Source organism: Sebastes umbrosus, chromosome 7 (genome assembly GCF_015220745.1).
Source record: "Sebastes umbrosus isolate fSebUmb1 chromosome 7, fSebUmb1.pri, whole genome shotgun sequence".
Taxonomy (NCBI): domain Eukaryota; kingdom Metazoa; phylum Chordata; class Actinopteri; order Perciformes; family Sebastidae; genus Sebastes; species Sebastes umbrosus.
Window position 1 is genome coordinate 9,268,255 of NC_051275.1, and position 25,628 is coordinate 9,293,882.

Genomic DNA, 25,628 nt, shown 5'->3' on the forward strand with positions numbered 1-25,628 from the left:
ACCAATATTGACTCTATTATCAAAAAAGGCCCAGCACCCACTGAGGATGCTCAACCTGTTGGGAGCTGATGATCCTGTTTTGTACAGCAATCACTGAGGGCCATATTTACTATGAAAATGCAGTTGCAGTTTTCACTGAGTTTATATCCGCAATTTGCAATTATTCAGCACCTGATCAACTAAGACAGCATCTAATAACACAGTCAGCATGTAATTACAACCTGAAAAGTGTATCCAATGCGTAGTGCCTTAAACTTGCATTCTTTCAAATAGCCAGCAGGGGGCAGCAAAAAGAAGTCTGGTTGTATAGAAGTCTATGAGAAAATTAAAATTTCTCACTTGATTTATCATCTCAGTAAACATTTTAAACATGAGTTTATGGTCTCAATCGCTAGTTTCAAGTCTTCTTCAATACAGCATGATGTTCATTTAGTAAATTATGGTCCCATTTAGAATAAAAAAGATGATAAAGCAGGGTATGATTTAGGGCGTGGCTACCTTGTGATTGACAGGTCGCTACGACGGCATTGTCCGATTTAGGTGTTGTCCGTGTTTTCGTCTTATAACTTTAACCCTTTCATAGTGTGTTCATGGAAGTTAATTTTAACATTTTGGTCGCCTAAAAATGTCTTATTCAGCATTTGGTTGTACTTAACTCCAGCCCTTCGTGTCACGTCTGTTTGCAAAAAAACTAAATGGCGACTCCCAAAATAATCACAAGGAACACACTGGACTACAATCAGAGAGGAGAGAGAGAGAGAGAGAGAGAGAGAGAAGGACAGAGCAGCAGGTTCAGCAGCAGCTCCGGGTGGAGCAGGTGGAGGTGGTGTTCATATGGATGTTAACACTGGGGTAAATGCAGCCAAACATTCACTTCATTGTTATAACTAAACGAAGAAAAGTTTAGCTGCAGCCTGTAGTCATTTGACAGTTCACTGATGGTTAAGTTCAAATCAAATCAAAGTGTGATGAACACACAACACAACATCCGCCCACTATTCATTGCGTTACAGTAATAATATTGCTTTCAGTAATAATAGTCTGATTGCTTCATTTTTGTTCAGATTTTAGTAATACACAAGCATATATTTAATTAATGTTTCTATTCCCACTACTGTACAATCTTCCCTGTGGCTATGTGTTGACGCCTGTTCTTTAGAGGCGGAGAATTTTCCTCACACAAAACTGACTGTCGCAAATTGCATGACCTCAGTGAATCCAGCGGGATACACAATCAACCTCTGTTAGCACGTCTCCTATTATTTGTGTGATCCGCCCTTAAATGCATATTCAATGAGGACAGAGGCGTACCCTGACAACACTCGCACAACATGTCGTAAACTGCGTCTCCAGGCTGCCTCATCTATTTGATTAAAGCATGTGTTTGGAGCAGAGTGCGTCACAATCTCCCAGAATATGGGGGATGGAGGATTTTGTAACCCAATAAAATGGCAACGAAGCAAACACATTCCGCTGAGGAAGACTGTTAGCTGTGGCTAAAAGCTCTAGAAAAAAAGCCATTAAGTGGACTTTGTTTTAAGATTTTTTTCTAAGGTCAAGAATGGACCTCTGGCTTAACTGATTTCCAATTATACCATATTTGTTTTGGCATTCTTTACACTCTCATAGACTTTTCTTTGCATTTGTAACCCAGTATATTGTAATTGTACATAGTATTATGTTTATGTTGTGTATCTTTGTTGTAGCTGTATGTCTGTATTTATCTTTTTGTACATTTGGTCTGGCAATTGTGTGTAAGTTTACTGAGAGCTAGTGAAAACCAGAGTACAATTCCTTGCATGGTTGAACATACTTGACCACTAAATGTATACTAACCGTATAAAATGAGTAAAAAGCTGTTCAAAAACATAGCCTCTTTCTGCCTGCCACAGCCATACAGATGTAAATCATATGTAAATGACACTATTTACATAATTTATATTTGCAGTCATGGCCAATCACATCAAAATTGCACCCAACTCGTACAACAGCATTTCCCCACATTACTCTGGATAAATTCAAAAGTGGCAAAAAGTACGGTGGCCCCTAGGGTCAAAACACAACATTTCGCGGCTTTTTAGAAAACACATAAACATTTCACAAAACACAACAACATTTCAGGAAACACATTTCACCAAACACGATAACATGAAGATGACACGCAAACCATACTTATTGGACAATGATTCCTTGATGCACTGACTGTCAATCTGCCAATATATATATATATATATATATATTAGGGGCTGTCAAAGTTAACATGATAATAACACATTAGCACAAATTTGTTTTAACGCCACTAATTTCTTTAACGCATTAAAAAAATCGAGAGAGACTACAAAACCAAAGGAATCCATTGGTACCAACCATTTCATACTAGCTTGTCACGAAGGAGGTTAAATAACGCTACGAACTTGCACTAAATGTTGGCGAGGAAAAACTGGCATGGCCATTTTCAATGTGGTCCCTTGACCTCTGGCCTCAAGATATGTGAATGTAAATGGGTTCTATGGGTACCCACGATTCTCCCCTTTACAGACATGCCCACTTTATGATAATCACATGCAGTTTGGGGCAAGTCATAGTCAAGTCAGAATACTGACACACTGACAGCTGTTGTTGCCTGTTGGGTTGCAGTTTGCCATGTTATGATTTGAACATATTTTTTATGCTAAATCTTCTGGACAATATTTGTCATTGTTTTGTGTTGATAATTGATTTCAATAATAAATATATACATACATTTGCATAAAGCAGCATATTTGCCCACTCCCATGTTGATAAGAGTATTAAATACTTGACAAATCTCCCTTTAAGGTACATTTTGATCAGATAAAGAATGTGATTAATTTGCGATTAATCGCGATTAACTAGGGACAATCATGCGATTAATCACAATTAAATATTTTAATCGATTGACAGCCCTAGTTTTGTGAAATGTTCTTGTGTTTTGTGAAACGTTCTTGTGTTTTTTTAAATGTCATTGCGTTTTATGAAATGCTGTCTGAAAGGCTTTGCACGCAGTTTATCCATTCAGAGTGGCAGCCATTATTGTTGTCACACCATGCTATTTTAATGTCTCTCCCTTCTCTGCTTTGTGGAGGAAATTATGTGCCTCCAGTCAAACTCACACCCCTAAACCTGGAAGAATATTTCTATAATATAAGTGAGAAAGCAAAGCAGAGAGAGTTTTCCAATTTCAGATCAGATAATAAAATGCTTCAATTCTATAAAAAGGGCTTCAGGGTGCAGGGGTGCCAGCCTCCATGGATTAATTTGACATCTGACGCTATTTGTACTTCCAATTCGTGATTAAGGGGTTATTACTTGCACAGTCCAAGGGCTTGTTTGCACTTAAAGCATGAATTTCCTAGTGCAAAAGAAAATAAATCAGCACTCTGGTGAAGTGTTGACCTGAGATACTCGGAACTTGACTTCTGTGGTTCAAACGATATCTGTGACCACTGTAATGCAGCAAGTGACAAACATTTTATCGTTAACAACATATCAGCATGTACCATCTGAAATAGCGTTGGAAGTCTGCTTTGCATAATGCTCGGGCACAAATCAAAAATAAGAAATATGGAAAATGCCAAAAGGACAATGTAGAGCTCAGTGATTACACCGCAGATAGGCCTTATAATTGTCAGCTTATCTCCAGCGCTGACAGCACGTCTGGTGAGACATGTCGCTGTTATCAGCTTTTATCACAGCGGGTATATCTTTATTCAGGCGTTAAAAGGAAGGGGGAGTCTTGTTTCCACGTGGCCCTCCATAGATCATATCAACTGCCTCCTATCTCACCTAGCAGGGGGATGAATCCACAGCTCTCCTGAGAAAAAAGCTGCTGAGGGAGTCTGTATTGATGTGTATCCAGAACACAAGTGTCAGTTAACAGTATGTTCATATTATGTGAATATCAAAACCAGACTATTGTTAGAGGTGCAACAACATTGTGAACATATACGTATTGTAAGTAGAATAAAAATAGTACTGATGCAATATTACATTTACGAAATATTTGGGATAACGTTGACTATTAAATACAAGGACAACTAGAGTTACAGCCTCGCGGTTGTATGCCTCCGCCAACAAATCAAGTTGCAGTTTACATCCATGTCTGTGTGTTCCAAATTTGAAGAAATTCCCTCAAGGTGTTCCTGAGATGTCACGTTCACGAGAATGGGACGGATGTGAGGTCACAGTGGCCTTGACCTTTGACCACCAACATCCAATCTGTTCCTTGAGTCCAAGTGGACATTTGTGACAAATTTGAAGAAATTCCCTACAGGCGTTCTTGAGATATCGCCTTCACAATGGGACACGCGGATGTACTGTACGTAGATACGGACCTATGGACAGACGGTGGGGAGGCATTAAAAAATCTGTAGCTCTGGCATCCTTAATCATGTCATTAAAATCCATTAAAACCCTTACTGATAGTGAACTTGTAAATGGATTTCCACAAACGCTCAGCTCTGCGACAGATGCAGTTAAAAGTTCTCGTAAAAACAAAGTTAGTAAGTGAACCTTGAGTTAATATTATTTTGCTAAACGAATATCATATTATTCACATGTCCTCATTTCATAAATTAGCACTGTGTTTGAAAATTTTTTATTTTTTTGTTTTGAATGTAAAATGAGGGAGGAAGTTATGACTGTTACCACTTAAACCCACTTAATACCGCTTATATAATATACTGTGCGTACAGTCCATTATTCAATTACACTAGTTTGAACTGAAACTTTACTTGCAGCCCACGTACAGTAGGAGTCTATCCAGCCTGAACGCAACATGAATGACTCATACTGTATGAGCTCAGCAGCCTCTGCAGCGCGCTTGTGTCTAACAAGTCATAATGTGCTGTTAATGAACTCATGGACACAGCATCAGGATAATAGTGCGCTGAACAAAGGGCATCACCAAGTAATCACATTATGCCTTCAGCTCAGGGATAATAAAACACTTGAGAGAACATTGGAAGACGTAATCCAATTTGCCTTGGCACCAGTCCAGCTTCTGTATAACTGTACCTCACAAACATAATCATGAGGGGTGAACCCACGTCTGGGAAAAAAAAAGAGTTATTGCGCTGACAATATAATGGATCACAATACACTTTCAAAACTGAATCATTGGCTGCAGTAAATAAAGCTGGAGATATCGGAGGAAATTGAGATATGTCAACAAGTTCCGACAGTAAAATCTATGGAAAGCTACAGCAGTGGTTGTGAATATTTGTTGAACTGCAGCTGAGATCACAGCGTTATTAGTGAACTGACTGCGGTTGACATGTCTGTCCGCACTAAACAGTCCTGAACTCTTCTTCTGAAACGGTCAATTCCACTTTGTACAGTTCATTAGCTACACCTCTTATAAAAGCAGTAACAAAAGCACTAAAGCTGTGAAACACAGGGTGCTTTCACTAGTTGGGTTCATTTGGTCTGGAGCAAAAGGGGAAGAAATGATAACTGGTTGCATTTTAGTTCTGGTGCGGTTCCTGTTCACACTGACTTTTTACAAACAACCCAGAGGAGTAAACAAAATGTCATAGAGACTGACAGGTAACTTGTTGATTGGGCAGTTTTTGTTGATTGTCATCCTGCATCATCAAATTCCGATGACTGACAGAAGCAGCACATTAATGCTTCTGATCACGTTGTTTGGTGTAAAAAAAAAATGCTCAAATAAATAACTGATTATAAGCATTAGTGTTATTAGACTGCAAATTGACCACATGTTATGAATAATGACTAACAGGTAGAGACAGGACTGTACAAAAGCCCCTTTGCACGCTCCCAGATGACTGATGCAAACGTCGGGGAGTGCTAGGGCATGCACATGAGAAGTCTTGTACAGTAATGATTCGGGGGCTTATTATTGTGGGATCACTGCCACACACTTTTTAATGGACTAATGAACTGACAAAGTATACACAGAGTCCAAGCACAGCAGTTTTAACAGCTTTTGACCTATTAAAGCTTCAGTAGTATAAGTGTTCTGAGAGATAATTAGACTTCTGCACCTCCTTATGGCTCTGTTTTCAGGCTTTAAAAAATCTAGTCCGGGAAGGAAAGACCAATCACAGGTCATTTAAGAGAGAGCGTTCATATTGGCTGTGCTCCGGATGGTGGGCGGAACTTGGTATGTCCTTAGCAGATCTCAACATGGCGGCCGGTTCACAAACTTTCTCATTTAACAGCTAAACAGTACACTACAAGATGTTTCTGAAAACATTTGAGGAGAGAAATAGGCATTACAGTAACAGAATATTGATTCATATTTGATCAGCGCTGCCTAGTTTGACCGTTTGGTCGGAGTTTGCTAAGTGATTGACAGCCGGCTCTCATAGAGGGCAGCTGGACGGCAGACTCCAGATCAGCTCTGATTGGCTGTTTTCCTCCGGTCTGTGAAGTCTTGCAGATGCCAATTTTCAGCACCGGAGGACACAGAGGCACTTGATTTTTTTCAGATTTACCTGTCTCATGCACTACTGTCAGGATATAGTGATATAAAAATAATTATTTCTACCCACTGCAGCTTTAATCAGGGAAAATACCTGCGCTGATGTGCATTAATTTGCATAAATAGGATTTATACATGGCCTTATATACTACTATAAAATTGCTTCCTGAACAGATTGGGAACAGGGAGGTGCGGGACTCCCAGCGCGACGTTTACCATGCTTATGCTGTGTGACTTTTTGCCATCAGCATTCCTAACCAGGCAACTTTTATGATTAAATTGTTTACTAGAGCACCACGTTCTTCATATACTCTTAGAATTGCTCTCAAAGTGCTCCAGATTGATGCATTTAACTTTAATATGTTCAAAATGTTCTTTCAAGGGAGCATGACCCTGAACCCCCCATAGAGGGTCCAAGATCCTCCCACCACAGTCTCTCAAAATCCTGTATAGGAGACACTGTATTAAGTCATCCAAAGCTGAAAAAAGCAGCACCAAAAAGCACATCGGGCAAAACAGCGGTGCGGCTGTAGAGCAGGACTGTGTGCTTGCAACCGCGCAATCAAATGTGATTATTACATCACTTACATTACATCACACAGCAATGTTGGGTAGGGGTGTGTCAAAGGGAATGAGGCGATAAAAAGGTGGGATGGCATAAGGGATTGTGCGCCATTCTCCAGTGACAGAGGCTTTGTTTTTTGAGGAGTCATACGAGGACTTACTAGTCAGTTCCATTAGCCGTATTAAAAAATAGATTACCTAGGCAATGTGTATATTTAGAGTACAATCAGTTGTTCAAAATCCTCTTCACTGAACTGAAGACTTCCAATATGGCTGCCAAAGGGTGTTACACTACCTAAGAGCCCTCTACTGAAATGTAATACTCGTTATTCCATCATGTAACTAACATAGGCTATTTCCATACTGCATAACTAAATCCTCATTAAAAAAAAAAAAACCTCTTATCTCGTGCAGCGACGCAGCAGAGAATAGAGAACACTGTGTGCTGTGGTGTAAAGAGAAGCGCCTCTCTGACATTCATTTACTTTATAAAAGCAACAAATGACAGCTGAATAATTCAACTGACACTCCCTCATTAAATATAAGCCGACAACTTTGGGGGACAGCATGGAGGATGAGAGCAAAACAGGGACAGATGGAACCCTGGGATATGGTGTTGACTAATGGATCAAAGTCGATATGTGTGTGTGTGTGTGTGTGTGTGTGTGTGTGTGAGAGAGAGAGAGAGAGAAGAAAGAGAGAGAGAGAGAAAGAAGAGAGACAAGTAAATACAAATGCAGCAACATAAAGAAGGAGATGGAGAGGAATGGGAGGGGGGTCCAGTATCCAGTGTAATGCAAAATCATGTTGAATGTTGTACTGAATTTCTGTGTTATATATTCTCCTGTTCACCACTGAGACTCTTTGTTGATCTTCTGTTTTTGTGTAACACATATAGAAAGCCAGAACCAGCAGAGAATAAAAGGACTTTACCTCTAATTGCTTGCCTCCCTGCAAACATCACACTTCCTCCCTCTACGACCATAATTACAGCTCTATAAACTGCTGAACCTGCCTCTCAAATGCATCAAGCTGTGTTTTTATATATTCAAGTATAATATCACCGTCCCTTTCATGCGATGGAAATACCATACAGTCCATGCATGTTCCTATAAAGAGACGTATGTGTCTGCTAATTAACGGCAGTAATTAAGAGGGAGGTGAGTAAATGATGGTGTCGAGGGAACATCTGTTTCAGCAGGAGAAGTGGGTCATAGAGAGAGAGAACAGCGATAGACTGAGGCGTCCGTCAGAAAAGGCCACTGATGATGAAAATTATGTTTTTTTTTCTCCTCACTTACTGTCTAAACTGCCCCGCTGAATTAAGGGCCGCTGGTAGAGTTTGCAGAAAACTGCCTTCAAATAAAACCCCACTAAATTAATAAAGATAGTTATGAGCTCATCATATATAGATGACTGTCTCCACCTTTGGTTATTAAAAAATATATATATAAAAAGAAAAAGATAAATGTGAGGACCTAAACTAACAATGGATGTATCTACTAACAAGTATTGTGTGTGAATCAAATCCTGTTATATCTTCTTCCTCTGTGCCAAAGAGCTCCATTGTTGCCCAGAAACTATTAAAAACACATAAATGAGCCGTACTGGAAGACATCACCTTCATTACCATGAACACACACACTGTAGTTTATTTTGACTCAATCCCACATACATTGTTCTGCTAACATAAATACTAATGTGGATTAATCCGCTGCTGAAAATAGTCCCCAACAACTGCACTATTCCCCCCTGTTTGAGTTACATTTCATAAAAAACAGCATCCAGCTCTTTTAAGAAATGACCAAGCCTTTTATCAAATGAAACTATGAGATTTACATCTTCAGTAGGAACCAGTGGACTTGGAGCTGAGAGCTACAGACAGAGTAGTGTTGAGAGACAACATATCCTCATACAGCGGTTTGTATGAGATCTTATAAGTAATTTTGTTATTTTTAGTGAGTTTTCCAACAAATGTCCAGCGATCAGTGCGCCTGCACAAGCCCCTGCGGCGTTTAGGCATCAAAACTACTTGGTTAGGTTTAGGAAAAGATTGTGGTTCTTCTTCTTTTGGGGCCAAAACTATCTATATTATTGTAAATGTAAATACCTGGTGTCTGAATTATACTAAGAAAAATGTATATTATTGAAAGAAAGAAGAGGAACATCAATATAACAGCTGATTCTGAACTTTTGAGTGGTTGTGTATATTAAATCATATTACTTCCAAACATAAAGCTAATGGAATCACTACTACAAAGGGATCATGTGATCTTTTTCAAATAACCTTTACTGTGAAAAAATAAATTAGACAATTTAAATAAAGGAACTATTCAGGGGTGCTAAGAGACCGGCAGAACCACAATGATTTGATCAGAAACACATATAATATTTATTATCATATCAGATATACTTGGACCATTTGCATTTTTCTCCTCTGGCTATAAAAAAGCCCTTCTATCAACTTGACTGTATACGGTACATATCAATAATGAATTAACTCTTCTGTTGCATATTGAGTGCAAAGGAATTATTTCATCATTTTCCCGAGAGTGATTGATGCAATAGATTGCACAAATGTTCCCATTTTTAAAACATGGAAATCTTCTCACAGCCTCAGTGTGAGACATGCAAGTGTTTCAGTAAAAAGATCTGTGCAGCAGCCTGCCTTAATGACCAGACAGCGATAAGACTATTAATGTAGCCAGGCATTCACTATCTGCAGTTAACATTCACTAATCCACTTTAACCACGACAGCAACACAGTTACCATTAATTGCAGTGCTTGCAGTTTCTCATTATTTGTTTATCATAAGAACACACATTTTAACAGCTTAATCCATTACTTCCCATATTTAGCTTCATCATATTTATTGTACTTTATATATACAGTATATATACACACACTTTTCTCATCCCAACTTGTGCACCCGATTTGACTGTTATCAGGCCATTAAATAGGCGTTATCAGTCGCTATAAGCACCATAGATGTGGGTCAGTATGGGCCTACCCTGCATACTAGGTTGTAAAAGTAAAAGTGAAACTTTAAGGCAACACGTTCTAACATGTTGTAAAACAGAATGAAACGTCACATTTTGAACACAAACAAAAAGGCTTCTTTAGGTTTAGGCAAAAAAAAACTCCACTTGCTTAAGTTTAGAGGAAAAACATCCATCGTCCCCGACCTCCACCCCATATGGAGTTTCACACTGTGTATACTAAAGCGCATGACTTCCACTTCTGCTCCTGTCATAGTTACTAAGGTCGCTAGAGGTCACTGTCGTGTTCTTTTATTCCTTCTTTCTGTGATCGACCATGTGAATAGATGATTAAACCCACCAGTGGGTGTAGTAGGCCCCTGTTAACCCACATCTATGGGGCTTACAGCGATTGATAACGCCTGTTTAATAGCCTGATAACAGTCGAATCGGCTGACTTGTCACCTACCGGCGCTTTGTCAAACCAGGCATCACTTTATTTTTTGGCATCAAAACCACTATAGCCCTAGTTACCCGTGGCATCACTTTACCACTTAGTTTGTTTTAGGAAGATGGTTGGACTACAATCTACTATGTTTGGAAAGCGAAAATGAAACTGAACGTTGTGAACAAACAGCCGATTGTAACATGAAAGTGAAATTTCCCAGATTCTGTAAGAACATCACAAATATACTTTAAGAGTCAGTAGTATCCAACTATCTTGCTTGGCTTCTTGTGCAGAGTATTATAAAGGAAAATTATAAGAGAGAATTTTTAATTTTCTTTTTTTCCTGTTCAAGATCTCCTTCATTATTTCTGCAACCAAGCAAGGTTTCTCTTTATCTTTGTGAAAGCAGTCTTTACAAGCTCTCCAGCCTTGACCTTGAGCGGGCCGCTCCTCTGTTCGGACGACCTTCTTCCCATCTGCATTCATACTGTCCGTGAGACAATGATTACCTGGCTGTCCTGAGGGAGAAAAAAAATGAATAAAACAGAGAGAGGGAGAACTCTTCTTGTCTGGTCGCTGTGACACAATGTTCAATTTCCTTTCAAACAGCCAGACTAATCTCGAGCCTCTCTCTTTTGTGTTTGTAGCCGTGGCTCTTGTGTGATAGCAGTTTGAGACTACAGGGCGACTCAAGGACAGGGCTGTGGAAGCAGGCTGGATATATTCCTGCAGTTTTTCTTTTATGCACAAAGAGAAGGCCATGTTCACCGTATTGTGTCTGTATTGCTACTATAACATGTACACTGGGTGCAAAGCTATTTGTTCAACTGCAAAAATCCACATCACGAAAGCTTTCCTACACTGACAGTGAGGAAACCTGTGGGGAGAGAATACTGTTGTTATTTAACGGGGGCCAAAGGGCGTGACGCCAAGGGGGCGTGATAAACCATTGCAACTGGTTTACACATATGGCGCCAAGGGTGTTATTAGTCAGCGCCGCTTGTATGTCATCACGGGGAATTTCTTTTCAGCCAAGGACCCGGCAAGGTCCCGTCCCGGATCGGCCTCGGCCCCATCACGGAAGAAGGGCAAATTCTAGGTCGCTGCATCTGTAACTAAGTAGTTTTGTAGCCTAAACCTAAACTTCCTGTGAAGACAGAAGTTTATTTTGAGAAGACACTATGTAACTGACACGCCGTGGCACCTCCAAAAACAATGCTAGAGGAAAACCTAGGTCATCATAGTTTGAAGCTTAGGGGCACTGACAAAGTTACGTTTTTTGATGAGTTGGGAGTGAAAATGTGTTGGTATTAGGACTGTCAATCAATTTAGATATTTAATCCTGATTAATTGCAAATTAACCGTCCATTTTTGTATCTTTTCAAAATGTACCTCAAAGGGAGATTTTTAAAGTATTTAATACTCTTATCAACATGGGAGTGGGCAAATATGCTGCTTTATGCAAATGTATGTATATATTTATTATTGGAAATCAATTAATAACACAAAACACTGACAAATATTGTCCAGAAACCCTCACAGGTACTGCATTTATATCATAAAAAATATGCTCAAATCATAACATGGCAAACTGCAGCCCAACAGGCAACAACAGCTGTCAGTGTGTCAGTGTGCTGACTTGACTATGACTTGCCCCAAACTGCATGTGATTATTATAAAGTGGGCATGTCTGTAAAGGGGAGACTCGTGGGTACCCATAGAACCCATTTTCATTCAGAGGTCATGGGACCCCTTTGAAATTGGCCATGCCAGTTTTTCCTTGCTAAAATTTATCCCAACTTTGTAGCGTTGTTTAGCCTCCTTCTTGACAAGCCAGCATCACATGGTTGGTAGCAATAGATTTCCAATAGAGTTTCATATGATAGCTTCACTGTAGCCCTAAAACTGAACCTGCTCGAGCCTCTGAAAGACAGTAAAGTCGGTCGGGATAGCGGGTCTCAGAGGATTTTAAGATGGATATTAGAATGAAACAACAAAAAATTTACTTTAGAGATAGGATTAGTCAGTCCAGAAATCCCTCATCACACCAATGAGGATGAACTTTCTCATATTTTGGGGGAAATCAGTTACAGAGCTCTCTACAATATACAGTATGCACCTGTCACAACCAAAGGGTAAACCCACGAGACTGCTCTTTTTAAACCTTGTTCTATTTTTTTTGTTAGTCTTTAATGTCTAAAAGGCTGTTCTGTTTAACATTTGACATTTAACATATCTGTATTGTACCCGCCTAGACATACAGAGAGTATCACGCAAATCATTTGAACCTGGGAAAAGGGAAATGGACTGTAACTTATAATTGAAATGTTGCGTGTGGAAATTGGTTGGGCAAATGTGGTCTGGGAAATTAATAAAAGAAAGCTATTCCCTACTATGTGCCCGAGAGCAAGGCACTGGAATCCCAACTGATAGAGCTCTGCAGATGTACTGAGAATCCTGTATGACTGGAGGGCTGGAAAGTCTTTCATATACATTTACATATAGAACTACATCCAGTTCAACTATACTCTACTCACCAGCAGGATAACAATCCCCATTTTCCTAAGAAACAGAACATCCACTCACTTCATGGGTTGGTACTTATCTTGTTTTAACATTCACCTCGCCTATTGCTGTTTCATTATCATCACAATCCCTACACGCCTGTCAGAAAATTGGTTTTATGCAACATGCCTGAATGAGAGGCAAAAAAAAAAAAAAATCACTGCGCAATGACCAAGTAAGGTGAAGGTGTAAATGAAAATGTATATTTACGTGCGCTGCAGTAGTACTGTATGTATGAACAGAAACAGAATGGAATTTACATTCTCAGGCCTGTTTGCCATTGGAAATGGTGCTGGAGAGAATAAATTGCATAGAGGGAAATAAAATATGTATTTTTCTCCAGGGAACTGCATGCAGAAATTGGGCTTTAGGATATCAATATGAAGCAGAATTGAGAAACATGGTGATGGTATGATAATACTAAGACTGTGCTCGGAACCATACTGGGAATGCTGAGATGATACTGTAAGTACAAGCAATATTCAAAGTAAACCAAGCACTGATAATTATCTTTCCAAATGGCTATCTAAGTCTCTGGTGGATTTAACATCATCAGACAGACAGAGACAACAGAGATTACATCTCTGTGTCTAGCTTTGCACCAGACGAGTCTTCCATATCATATTTACAGGGTAATATAATTAATACAAACATTTGTTACTAGTTACAAGTGAATGAAATCAGGGACTGGCTGATGATTAATAAGTACTTCATGAGCAACTCTGAATCAAGACCTATATAATATATGAAAATAATGATAAGTTACAAAAGACTTTGAGATTCAATGTTATTGAGACTGTATGTAATAATTAGATATCTATGCTATCTTTACATATGGAGCTTTCTTAATCAATTGTTCCTGATTAACTCCGAAACTAAACCAAATTAAAGGTGCTTGTTGATAACATTGATAACATTCAGCCACTAGATGTCACATTCTCCCTCCCCTGTTCCATTGCTTTCACTTCACAACAAGTGGCTGCCAGTTTGTTGCACAACCTGCATAGCCTATTTGTCAGGTCATGTCAAGTGATGAACCTGAACATGTAGCTATAGGCCTATATCTGCCGTAGTTTCAGCTTGGAGATCAGCTGTTCTGGCAGTGGAGAATTGTAAAACCATAGACTGTATATAAGAAGTGGACATAGTTACTCATTGGTTTGTGGCCTACCGTTTTGAAGCCTTGAGTTTGGCATTTTGGTTGTTGCCATCTTGTTTTTTGCAACCAGAGGGTGACAAGAGAGGGCAGAGCTAAGTACAACCGAACGCTTTTAGATGACCAAAATGTTAACATTAACTTTCATGATTTGAAAACACACTGTGAAAGAGTTACAGTTGTAAGACAAAAACATGGCCAACCACCAGACCGGACAACGTCATGGTAGTGACCTGTCAATCACAAGGTAGACACGCCCTAAAGCATACCCTGCTTTATGGTCTATTTGACTCTAAATGGGACCATGATTTACTAAATGAACATCATGCTGTATTGAAGAAGACTTAAAACTAGAGATTGAGACCATAAACTCATGTTTACAATGTTTACTGAGGTATTAAATCAAGTGAGAAGTAGGCTCATTTTTCTCATAGACTTCTATACAATCAGACTTATTTTTGCAACCAGAGGAGTTGCCCCCTGCTGGCTATTAGAAATAATGCAAGTTTAAGGCATGTCCACATTGGCTTCACTTCTCAGACCCGGAGGTTGACCACTGCATAACACGTACTTCATTCAAACTCGACAGAAACAAAATAAATCTCAACAAAATTGTTGCAAACAAGACTTTCCAACAATCACCAACTATGGTTCAGACGGCCACCCACTTCTAACTGTAACTGGACTCGAACTGGACGCAACCATCACTAATGCTAACGTAGCTCCTCAGGGATAGAAGTTGTGAATTGATGCCACCTTGGGGCCATATAATACCCAGCGTCTTCTTACATTGCTGGTCGGTCTTCGAGGTGTCTTGTTTGGGCGTCAGCAGCAGGATCATGAGCAGGCAGAGCATCCTGTCTATGTCATAGTTTGGGACAAACTACCACCGCACCATCCAGATAGTGATTCAATATCAACCAGCAATTCATTAAGGTTTGCCTTCCACCATATTCCCCTTTCCTCAACCCAATAGAAGAGCTTTTTCTCTTCATGGGGATGGAAGGTATATGACCGACAACCCTACACCAGGGAAAATTTCATACAGGCCATGGAATCGGCCTGTGGTGACATAGGTGCAAGTCTTGCCAAGGCTGCCCTTTGGTGTGCCGGCACACCGGTTTCTACCTCTGTTGCCTGGCTTGGGATAATGTGTCATGTGACGTTCATGAAGTCCTGTGGCCTGACCCAGCATGAAGACCTAATGCTGAGGCTGAATGACAAATCATTTGTTGACTTTGATTTTGTGGTCCCCTTAACAGTGTACTGTAATGTGCTTCTCATTTACATGTAGCCTTTGTCCTATTCCAGGACATTTTTTTTTTACTTTTTTTACTGTATGTAAAGTGCTAAATCCACTGAGTTATGCTATATATATTTTTTTTTGGAAATGCAAAATACATTTACTGAATTGTAAACAAACATTTTTTTTTATGCTACATTCCCTGAATATTGATGTAGTGTGTAATGAATGCTCAGTAGTGTTTTTATTTGGAGTATGATCTGACATCATCGTTTGGTTTTGAGCACAGATGAAACTGTTTTGAGGCAATTGTTTAGTTTTGCAAGAAGAGTCAGAGGTTTTGTGAATGTAGTTTGAAAATTGGATTTTGTGCTTTCAGTTTTGAGAAAAGAGTTTCAGGAAATGTGTCTTAACGATTGTGAAAAAACTGTAAAACATTGTTCTCTGAGAATCTTGTGACTTGACAGCATGCGATAAAATGATGAGCCGAAGTTGCCCAATACAAAAATAATATGGATATATGGACTCCTACTACTTATTAGTGAGTCATTCATTTTCAGTCAGTTACATTTGTTTATGACTCATTCCTTTGCAACTACTCAAAATGTTGCATAAAATGTCACCTATAAGCAGTATCATTAAAAAGATCTGAGCCAAGTTCTGTGAGTTTGCTCCAAACGGTACAGTCTGTGCAGTGTATTTACTCTAAATCCACATTCCAAAACAGTGCTTGAGCTTTGACCGAACATTTTTCATTTGTTAAGCTGCTCCTCTGTGTTTCTGTGAAGTTAGCAAAGCTGCCATATCTTTCTCTCTGTGTCAATAAGATGTTAACACAAGAGCACTTTTAATCGATTGAACATCTCGGAGCAGAGTGGAGCCTGCAGGTAGTTTTCAGTTCAGTCCTGACTTCTGACTGCTGCCATCTTTGTAGCTATCCCTTAAACTCTGTTTTTTCTTTTCTTCCATTAAGAATTACCTGTCTTCATGCTATAGACAATCATTCTGTCACCAGACACATTTTTTTTTGGAGGGGGACTTTATATGCATGAAGGATTCTCTCTCCATCCCAAAGCGAGCTTGTGTGAAGGCTGAGGAGGAGGCTTGAGTTTAGCCAAGTGAAAAGTCAAGGGCAAAAAGAAGGAGACTGTGTACAAAGGTGTACGTACCTGCACTGCACTCTGCATGGCGTACATGTTTATATGCATGTGTGTGCGATCAAGCATGTGTGTGTGTGTGTCTTTGAGTGGTGAATCAAAGGCCTTGTGTGCAAGGCTGCACAGAGCTGATAGCTGACCCATCAAGCGTGGCCAACCTAAAGCAGAATAAAAAACACCCACATCAGAAAAAGCCCCAGCGGAGAGAATTTCTAAAGTGCAGCGCTGCACTGTGCACATCCAAACGGCCTACCTCAGCCACAAACACACGCCTCAAATCCTCAGACAACAATGGGTGCTTATAAAAGGCTGAGCTGAGGGCAAAGAGACGGAGGAGAGGGAGATGGGTCAAAGAGACTTGTGTCCTTCACTCTTCACTCTTCACCCTTTCATGCTCATGCTTTATGCTTCCTGTCAACAACGCACTCTATGTTGTCAGGAGTAGAGGCCAAAGTCCCCCACTACCTTATCTGTGAAGATTAGATGGACAGAGAACAGCTGAGTTCTGAATCCACAAAATCATTGAAAAGAATCATCTTTTGGGGGTGGACTTGTTTCCACATGTGCCATGGCCAAGAAAGACGCTTTACGCCTTTCTGGCACTGCGTCTCATTCCTTTCCTACTGGGGACAGTGAGGCGGGAGCACTTGTCAGTCTGGTAGCCCCTGACTCAAATGATGGCGGCCCAGCTCTGGACCATCCCCCAGTTCTGGGGGGCTCTGTCTCAGGAAGTGGGGGTGATAAGTGAGGGTTTTGGCAAATAAAGACCGGTCTTTGGCCACCCTCTCATGAAGCGGTTTCTGCAGGGGGTCAGGAGGCCTCCTCCATGCAGTGGGAACTGCCATTAGTGCTCGAGGCTTTGGTGTAGGACCCCTTTGAGCCTCTAAAAGCATTCCTCTTTAAAGGTGTTGTCATTCAATACAGCTCTGCTGCTTGCTTTGACCTCATCTAAGAGAGTATGTGAACCAATCGCCCTGTCAGTGCACCCCGGTTGCTTGATGCTCCGTGGTGACTGCAGTAGGGATACTCTCAGACCAAACCCCTCCTTTGTTCCCAAGAACTTGAAAAGTTCATTCAGATCAAGAGTCATACAACTGGTTGCTTTTTGTCCTCCACTCCATGCGAAAAACAGAGAAGCAAGATCGCATCTGCTTTTCCCTGTTCGTGCGTTGGCAAGTTATGTTGAACGCACGGCCCCCCTCAGGCGCACTGAACAGGTGTTCGTGTGCCTCTGTGACAGTGTGGACGATAAAGCCCCTTGCTGCATGGTTAAATAACTAAACTTGGGTTAAGAGGAAAACAATTAAATCTTTTGTAAAAGCAGCCTAAACAATATATTTTCTCATGAAATTAATCTGTTACTAGAAACTACTCTGAAATCTAGCTGCAGCCACATGAGCCGCAACTTCAGCCATTAGCTGGTGTAAAGCTTACTACAGAACTGATGAAAATACAGCAGTCTTTTTACATACATCCAGCTCTAGCCCAACTTGCTTTTTTTTGGAGAGTAGAAAATACAGAGGAGAGAGAACAACCCCAATCAGTGTCACTACATGTTTTTCACACCATCGCCCAGGTTGGCGGTGGCGGGAACAATCACAGCCAGATGATACAGTCATGACTCCCCCGCTGCCAAATTAAGTGCAACTCCATGTTTCTCTGCTCTCCTGGAGTGATGTTAAGTGAGGCACCACATCCAAATCCACTCCAAATCCTATAATTGAACCTCTCTCAGGTCTTTGCTATAGTCTTTGCTACAATGTCGCAGCTAAACAGGAGAGAAAAAAACATTGCTGGGGAGGAGAACACTTGTCACTGATCTCTCTTCTCCCCACACAGGTTCAGACTTAATTGATATTTAATTATTTTGCAGTTTAAATTAAAGGCAACTAAAAGTGCATTATCATACTGCAGCAACAGAATAGTAAATGGACAGACTTCAGTGGTCAAAAGAAAAAACTGCTTTAGGAGATAGAAGACAATAGAGACAGTGCATCAGACAAAAAGCAAGGAGTGAAGGAAAATGTAAATTCTCTGACCAGGAAATATCTGCTAAAAGATTTTAAAGCTTCCAAGGATTTTTATGTGATTATAGCATTGTTCATATAATTCTGATGGCATAATTTTTTGCAAGTTTGCAATGTACAGTATGTTTTGCTTTCAACCCTTCATTGTCAGAACCATGTCAGCATTGCTGTCTGCCACTGTGTCTTTTTTTATTTTAAGCTGCCCTAATTTAACATTGTGTTGTCATTATGTTTATTCATTAACATATCATGTTCACATTTTGTTTATTACTGTAATTATGACATTGAGTTGTACTATACTGTGTGTTCATCGTGACATCATGTGCCAGATTCGGTTTATTCATTGTGACATCAGGTTGTACTACATTTTGCTTATCCACCATGACATCATATTTTACTGCATTTATTCATTCTGATGTCACATTGTACTACATTTTGTTTATTAGTAGATAGATATCTTCATAGATATACATGTACTGCATTGTTATTTATTAAAATAATAGTATCTGATACCAGATCGGCCCACCGATCCCTGCCCGATCCACCTATTTGACTCACTATCGGACCAATATCCAATATTGGTATCGGTGCATCCCTAGTTGCTGTTTAGATATTGAATATTAAGCTGGGATCTTTTTGGCAACACGGGCCACTCCCCAAGCTTATTTGATATGCTAGTAAAGCTTATCTAAATTGAACTGATGACAAAAGAGAGAGACATGAGAGGCAATGAGTAAATGATTGTGTATATAAGAGAGGGAGGGTTATAGAGGGAGAGAGATGAGCCTGCCACTACAATAGACTTGTTCTAGGGCAGTGGCAGAGGAGTGCAGAGGTTGTTTTATTGAATGCTGCTGTCTACAGAGCTGTTTGACAGCTGTTCATTGAGCCGCTCACTTGTCAGTGAGTGTAAACACTGGAGTCATGAGGGAGAGGCAGAGGCAGCTTTTCTACAGATGAAAGGAAGATTGGCCTGGTTTAGTGTGGGCTATGCATCGTGGGAGTTTGAACAGATACAGTATTCTGCTGCAATGCCTCTCAAACCGGGGGCGAGGAAACCACCAAGAGTCTCTGTAGCAACTGGTGATGTAATAAATTCAGGATAATGTAATAGGCCTACTGTGGCTGGTCAAAATGAGGTCACGTTAAGTAGTGTAGGGAGTGATTATTGTTTGATGAATTCAGCCGTCCTGCTACGAGGAATGTCTCAAAAATCCATGGATAAAACCAGTGATTCCACTCACGCAGGTGATGCGTAATATTGATCTGCCATGATTTTATTCTGCTGAGTTTGTACACTTCACTCCACTCTCATTCAATCGCAGTTAGATAGTGTATGTTAATCCAAAAGAGGTTTTGGCAAAATGAAGGAAAAATATGAAAGCAGAACTCAAACTAGATGTGAAAAGAAAAAGGGGGCCAAACTTGCACAAAGAAGCATTTCTGTTCCCATCTTATAAATATTGGTACTTTCAAAACGGGGCTTTAAAATGCAGAGCAGAAATTCCGAGGCCCGGTCTCATACAAGTGCTGGGGGCATGGAAGGCGCAAACAAATAAAGGCAGGGTAAAACACCTGTACCTTTCATGTTAAATTCAATGTAAAGCAATATTTTCACAGTTCTAAATCAATCAATACAACAACAAAGTCATGTCATACTCACCACTCTGCTTCAAGAGTTTCTCTTTCAACAGATTTAATTAAATTTACTTACTTTAAATAATTCTAGCAGTTCTACTTTTCTGTTTTTTTCAATCATTGTTAAGCTACTGGAAATGAAAACTAAACACTCCTGCTCCTTCTAGTACCTCAAAGGGCAAACTTATTAATTTTCCTGGTAGACGTCTAATGTAAAATAACAGAGGGGGGATTTGCTCAATGGGAATTCTGATGTAATTTATTTTATGATCTAATGATTGACATTGTGGCACATTGCCTTGTTTGTTGCTGAAAGCTGATCTTTTGAATATAAAATAAATTGCATCAGAGTTATAAGTGTGTGATTTCCTATCTTTGACGTCCACCTCCATGGAGTAGATGTGGGGGTTTTATTCAGTCCTTCCTGCTTTTGGTATGAAACACCTTCAGGAAGAGTTGTCAGTGCTAGATGTGAGTATGACTTGACTCCCTCCTTCAGATAAGGAAAAAATCCTTTAACATGGGAAAAAAATGGAAGAAACCGCAGGAAGAGCAACTGAGGAAGGATCCCTCTCCCAGGACGGACAGATAGGCAATAGATATTCTGTGCACAGTGTGCATCCGGGATGATGTCAAGCAGCCTCCAGGTGTCGGTGTCTAATTAGGACACCGGTATTGAATTTAACAGAGAACATCGGTGGAAGTGTTGAGTTTGCATTGACAGCGATTGTAAAACTGTAGCAGATTATAAAACAGGGATAAAAGATGAAACAATCTGGCCCAACCAAATCATCTCAAAACAGAAAGAAAATTAAATCAAATATTGGAACGAAACCACCAAATCACAAAGTAAATTAGAATTCTATCTGACCCTAAACAGAGAGTACACGGTGGCAGAGTATCTGACCACCGTGACTGATAGCAAACTTAGAAAAACGTTGACAAAGCACAGACTGAGTGGACACAGCCAGGCCATAGAAACAGGCCGTCACAGGCAGAACAGACGACCCAGGGAGACCAGGCTGTGTTCACGTTGTCATACAAGAGAGGTGGAGACAGAATCTCACTAAAATAATGTGTATTTAAAATGTATTTGATATATTGTGATGTGATTATTTTGTGATTATTTCTTGTGAAATGTAATTATTCATTAATATGTAATTTAGCTTTGGCAATAATGTAATCTGAGCATTCATGCCAATAAAGCTTATTTGAATTTGAATTTGATTAAAGATGATAAGACCTATAAATCAGGAAATTTTAAATAAAGGCATATTTCTAATATAAGCTTAGAAATAAACACCTTAAAGTAAGATTTTCCTTGTAGTCCGAGAAAATAAAATGAGTTGCACAAAACACACCTAAGTCTTCTCCTTAACTTTTCCTTAAAATGTTCTGTTTTAAATGCTGCTTTTCTGTCTCTTTCTTCCACCGTTTTACCCTCATGTGGGGTTTTTATGCCTGATTTACGCTTGGTCTTAAAATGAGATTTTTTTTTTTGTTTAGCTGAGTTTATTCTTATTCTTTGTTTTTTTTGCTAGCTACACAGTGGAGAACAGGAGGGACCTGCAGAGGGTGGTGAGGATGGCGGAAAAAGTGATTGGTACCACATTACCCCCCCTCAGTGACCTATACGCTGGCCGGCTCTGTAAGAAAGCCAGCTTTATCTCCAAAGACCCCACCCACCCTGGACATGTACTGTTTACTCCCCTTCCATCCGGAAGGAGATACAGGACAATTAAAACACACACAAACAGACTACGAAACAGCTTTTACCCACAGGCTGTCAAGTGTGTAGAACCCCCCCACCCCAAAGGCTGAGGACACTAGCTGCTGAACCATAATCGTGGCACCTGCACTTTATGATGATCCACTTATTTATTGTTCTACTTTGTGACTGAATGTTTTTAATGTTTGTTTTTCACTGCAAAGAGCTGCTAAACTGTTTTTCGTTGTTTTCAATGACAATAACAATAGGGTCTATCTATCTATCTATCTATCTATCTATCTATCTATCTATCTATCTATCTATCAGTTAAGTATATAAGGTATTCTCCTTATCTTGGTCTTATACTCCTTTTATCCCATAAAGTTAGTTATACATAATGAATATTTATTTGTTATTTATTACTCACCATTATTTGAATCATTGAACATATTCCAGAATAAATTATAGGAACAAGTTGCTGTGTAAAAGTAGTTGGAGTAGGGAGGGGGTGTTGACTTTTAAAAAAAAGCAAGACTCTCACCAGCGTTATTATTTGTAAAACGCTCTCTTCCCATCAGCTCAAAGAAATATAATAGTATTCTTGTTTTTACAATGAATCTTACAAGGCAAACTCCTTTTGTTGCATTGCTTCAGAAAAACGAAACAATACCCTGCCTGTTTTCTGACCTTAACCAGATAACATATCCAAATACGGATCACAGGTTAGGAAATACCAGGTGTAATTTCAGTCTTATACTGCACAATTCCAGGTTTAACTCTCACCAATATATCATCTTGCCATGTACTCTGGAGCAATTCAGGAAAAAAAAATCAACTACAGTCTTCTGCAGCACACACCCAGACAAAAGCTTCATTGGATAAGGAAATGCAGATATTCATACAGTGGGCCTGCGTGGGGCCTGTTGGGCTGCTGCCTAACAGCATATCCTTTCCTCTGGTCAATGAGATCTTGACAGGCTGCTGCTATCTAATCAACCTCTCCACCATTTTAATCCTCCGGCCCAATCTATTGCCTTCTCCAATTTCCTCCTCTCTGAAAGGCAATCACAGAGTGTAGGGCATTTTAATAGCTATTTGGCAGAATGCACTTGAAGGCACCATGAGCTCAGTACAAGGATCTTTCATTAGATTGTCATCTTTGAGTGATGTGAAGCACTCTGGATGGCACAAACGCAGGGGCGGGGGCAGTGGAGGGGGGCGGTGGAGTGGAGGGTATGAGCTGTGACCTTGCTCACATGATATCCCTGCAGATGGATAACTGCAACAACTAAATCTATCTACCTAACTCGTACTGACTCAAATATGACACGTTAACTAACAAGAATGTCCTTTGTGATTAAGTTTGGCTGTTGGCCCCTAATGGACTCATTCAGGATTAGTAATCACCATTTTTGACAACGCAAACAAGCTCATCCAAATGTTGCTGCAGACTATTCTCAGATGTTATAACTGTGTCTTGGAATGGTGAATACAGAACAGTAGATTTTATTTTCATTCATGTGTCAGTAGACTAACATGTACTCTATGACTCTATTTGTGGTTCTCAAACTATGGTACACGTACCACTGGTGGCACGCGTGCTCTCTCTAGTGGTACGCGGAGGAATCTCTGACTATCGATTCCTCTGTATTGATGCTTTTCCACAGTTACACATGCACAATGACGCATACGCACGCTGTATCATGTTTCAGTTTGTTTTGGACCAGAGCTACGGTGAAGAGAAAAAAAAAGCGCTCAACAGCGTGGCGCTACTAAACCTAAGGGATGCTTCCTATATTTCCCTGATAATGTGACACTGTGAACAATAAATCTGACAGGATGCTGAAAAATAACATGTTGAGATCTGTTGAGGAAATACCAAGCCCTGCCCACCAGCCAGAGCACAGCCAGTAGGAACGCTCTCTCTGAAATGACCTGGGATTGGTCAAAGTCTTCTGTCACGGGCTAGATTTTTTAATGCCTGAAAACAGAGCCATGAGGAGGTGCAGAAGTGTAGTTTTCTCTCAGAACACTTGAATTACAATATGCTGAAAGGTTATTATGGAATTTTTGCTCAATGATGCCAAAAACTTGTTGCCTACTGAACTTTTAACCAGTGGTTTAAAGGACCAGTGTGTAACAATTAGGGGGATCTATTGGCAGAAATGGAATATAATAATAACTGTGTTTTCTTTAGTGTACAATCAACCGAAAATAAGAATTGTTGTGTTTTTGTTACCTTAGAATGAGCCCTTCATATCTAGTTAGGGAGCGGGTCCTCTTCACGGAGTTCGCCATGTTGCACCGCCATGTTTCCACGGTAACCCAGAAACGGCTTGGGCCAGAGTCGATAACGTTACTCATTCCCATCGCCGCCGCTGCTCTCTCTCTCTTGCTTCACCACTCGCTTCCCTCGCACACACCCACACTCAGCAGCACTGGCTCTGCTCCAAATGACGCTATACTCTAAAAACAACCGGCTCTAGGGAGGGCTATTTGCCTTTTTGCGTCGGCCACCGTAGCTCTCCTGAATACTTGGCACAAGGGAGAGGCTTCGATTGGTTGCAATCTCAACCTTACCGCTAGATTACTGCCAGATCCTACACTGTTCCTTTAAGGTCATGGAAAACGGTGGTCATCATATAGGTAAATAATCAAATGTCGTGCTGACTTTGAGGTGTGACACAAACCTGGGATGCTGATGAAGGCAAACACTTAACATCCCCCTCCCCCCTTAATTTACACTGCACTGTATGAAGGTCACACTGATCTCTGCCACTGAGCATTACCATTTATTGTAAATCTCAAATGAAGAATAACTGCATATGGATGTAGTTTACAGTAGACTGGGTTGAGATTGTAGTGGTATTTGTGGGAAAAAAAAGAACTGGCAAGCCACTAATAGCTTTCAATGACTTAACAGCTTTCCTTTTCACAACTGGATGCTCTGCTGTACACACACAGCAACAGAATGAATGAGGCAATAAAGTGTGCCCTTTACTGTACTGCAAACAAAGTTTAGCCCATGGCTACAGCCTTGTGAATTTGTGCTCAGCTATTTTTTCAAAGTGTAACCAACGCAATTAACTCTAAGGAAAGGAAATAAGGAAAGCCAAGTCAACCTCTCCTTCTCTTAATGGTGCACAAAGTAACGAACGACCCAAAGGGTAGAGATACGCATGTTTATGGTAATGAAGCTCATACATAATGTAGCATTGGCGTGCAGCTTAGGTTGAATTAATTATCCTCTGCTTCAGGTATCCTTCCTAAGTATGTCATTTTTCTCTTGATTCTCAGCTCCTCTGTCATTTAGCATGCATGGGATTATTAGTCTAGTTGACAACATGATAAACCTATACGGGTCTCAGCAGACAAACATGGTTAGGTGGGTTTACAGCCACAACGTGCAAGCTCAACCACTCATAATACACTGTGAAGGCTCATTATTACAAGCTAACAACAAAGCAGAGAAACTTAACCTGTGAGAAACCTGCACATTTTACAAATGAGCAGGAAAATACCTAAATGTGGCAGCTGCTCCCACAGGACGTGAATGTTACCTATTCCTATTGGAAACTGTCTCAGCATTGACAAATGCTTCCTAATCAATCTCTGCCATCAGTCCAGACAGGGACTGCAGATAGAACTGTGCTTTATTGAACTGAGGTGGAGTCTGG

At 40.2% G+C, this 25,628-nt stretch overlaps 1 protein-coding gene across 1 annotated transcript in view; it reads right to left on the bottom strand.

The window, feature by feature from the left end:
• Positions 1–25,628, bottom strand: part of LOC119491725 (seizure protein 6 homolog) — a 177,419-nt gene that overhangs the window by 59,450 nt on the left and 92,341 nt on the right. The gene's annotated exons all lie outside the window — the stretch shown is intronic.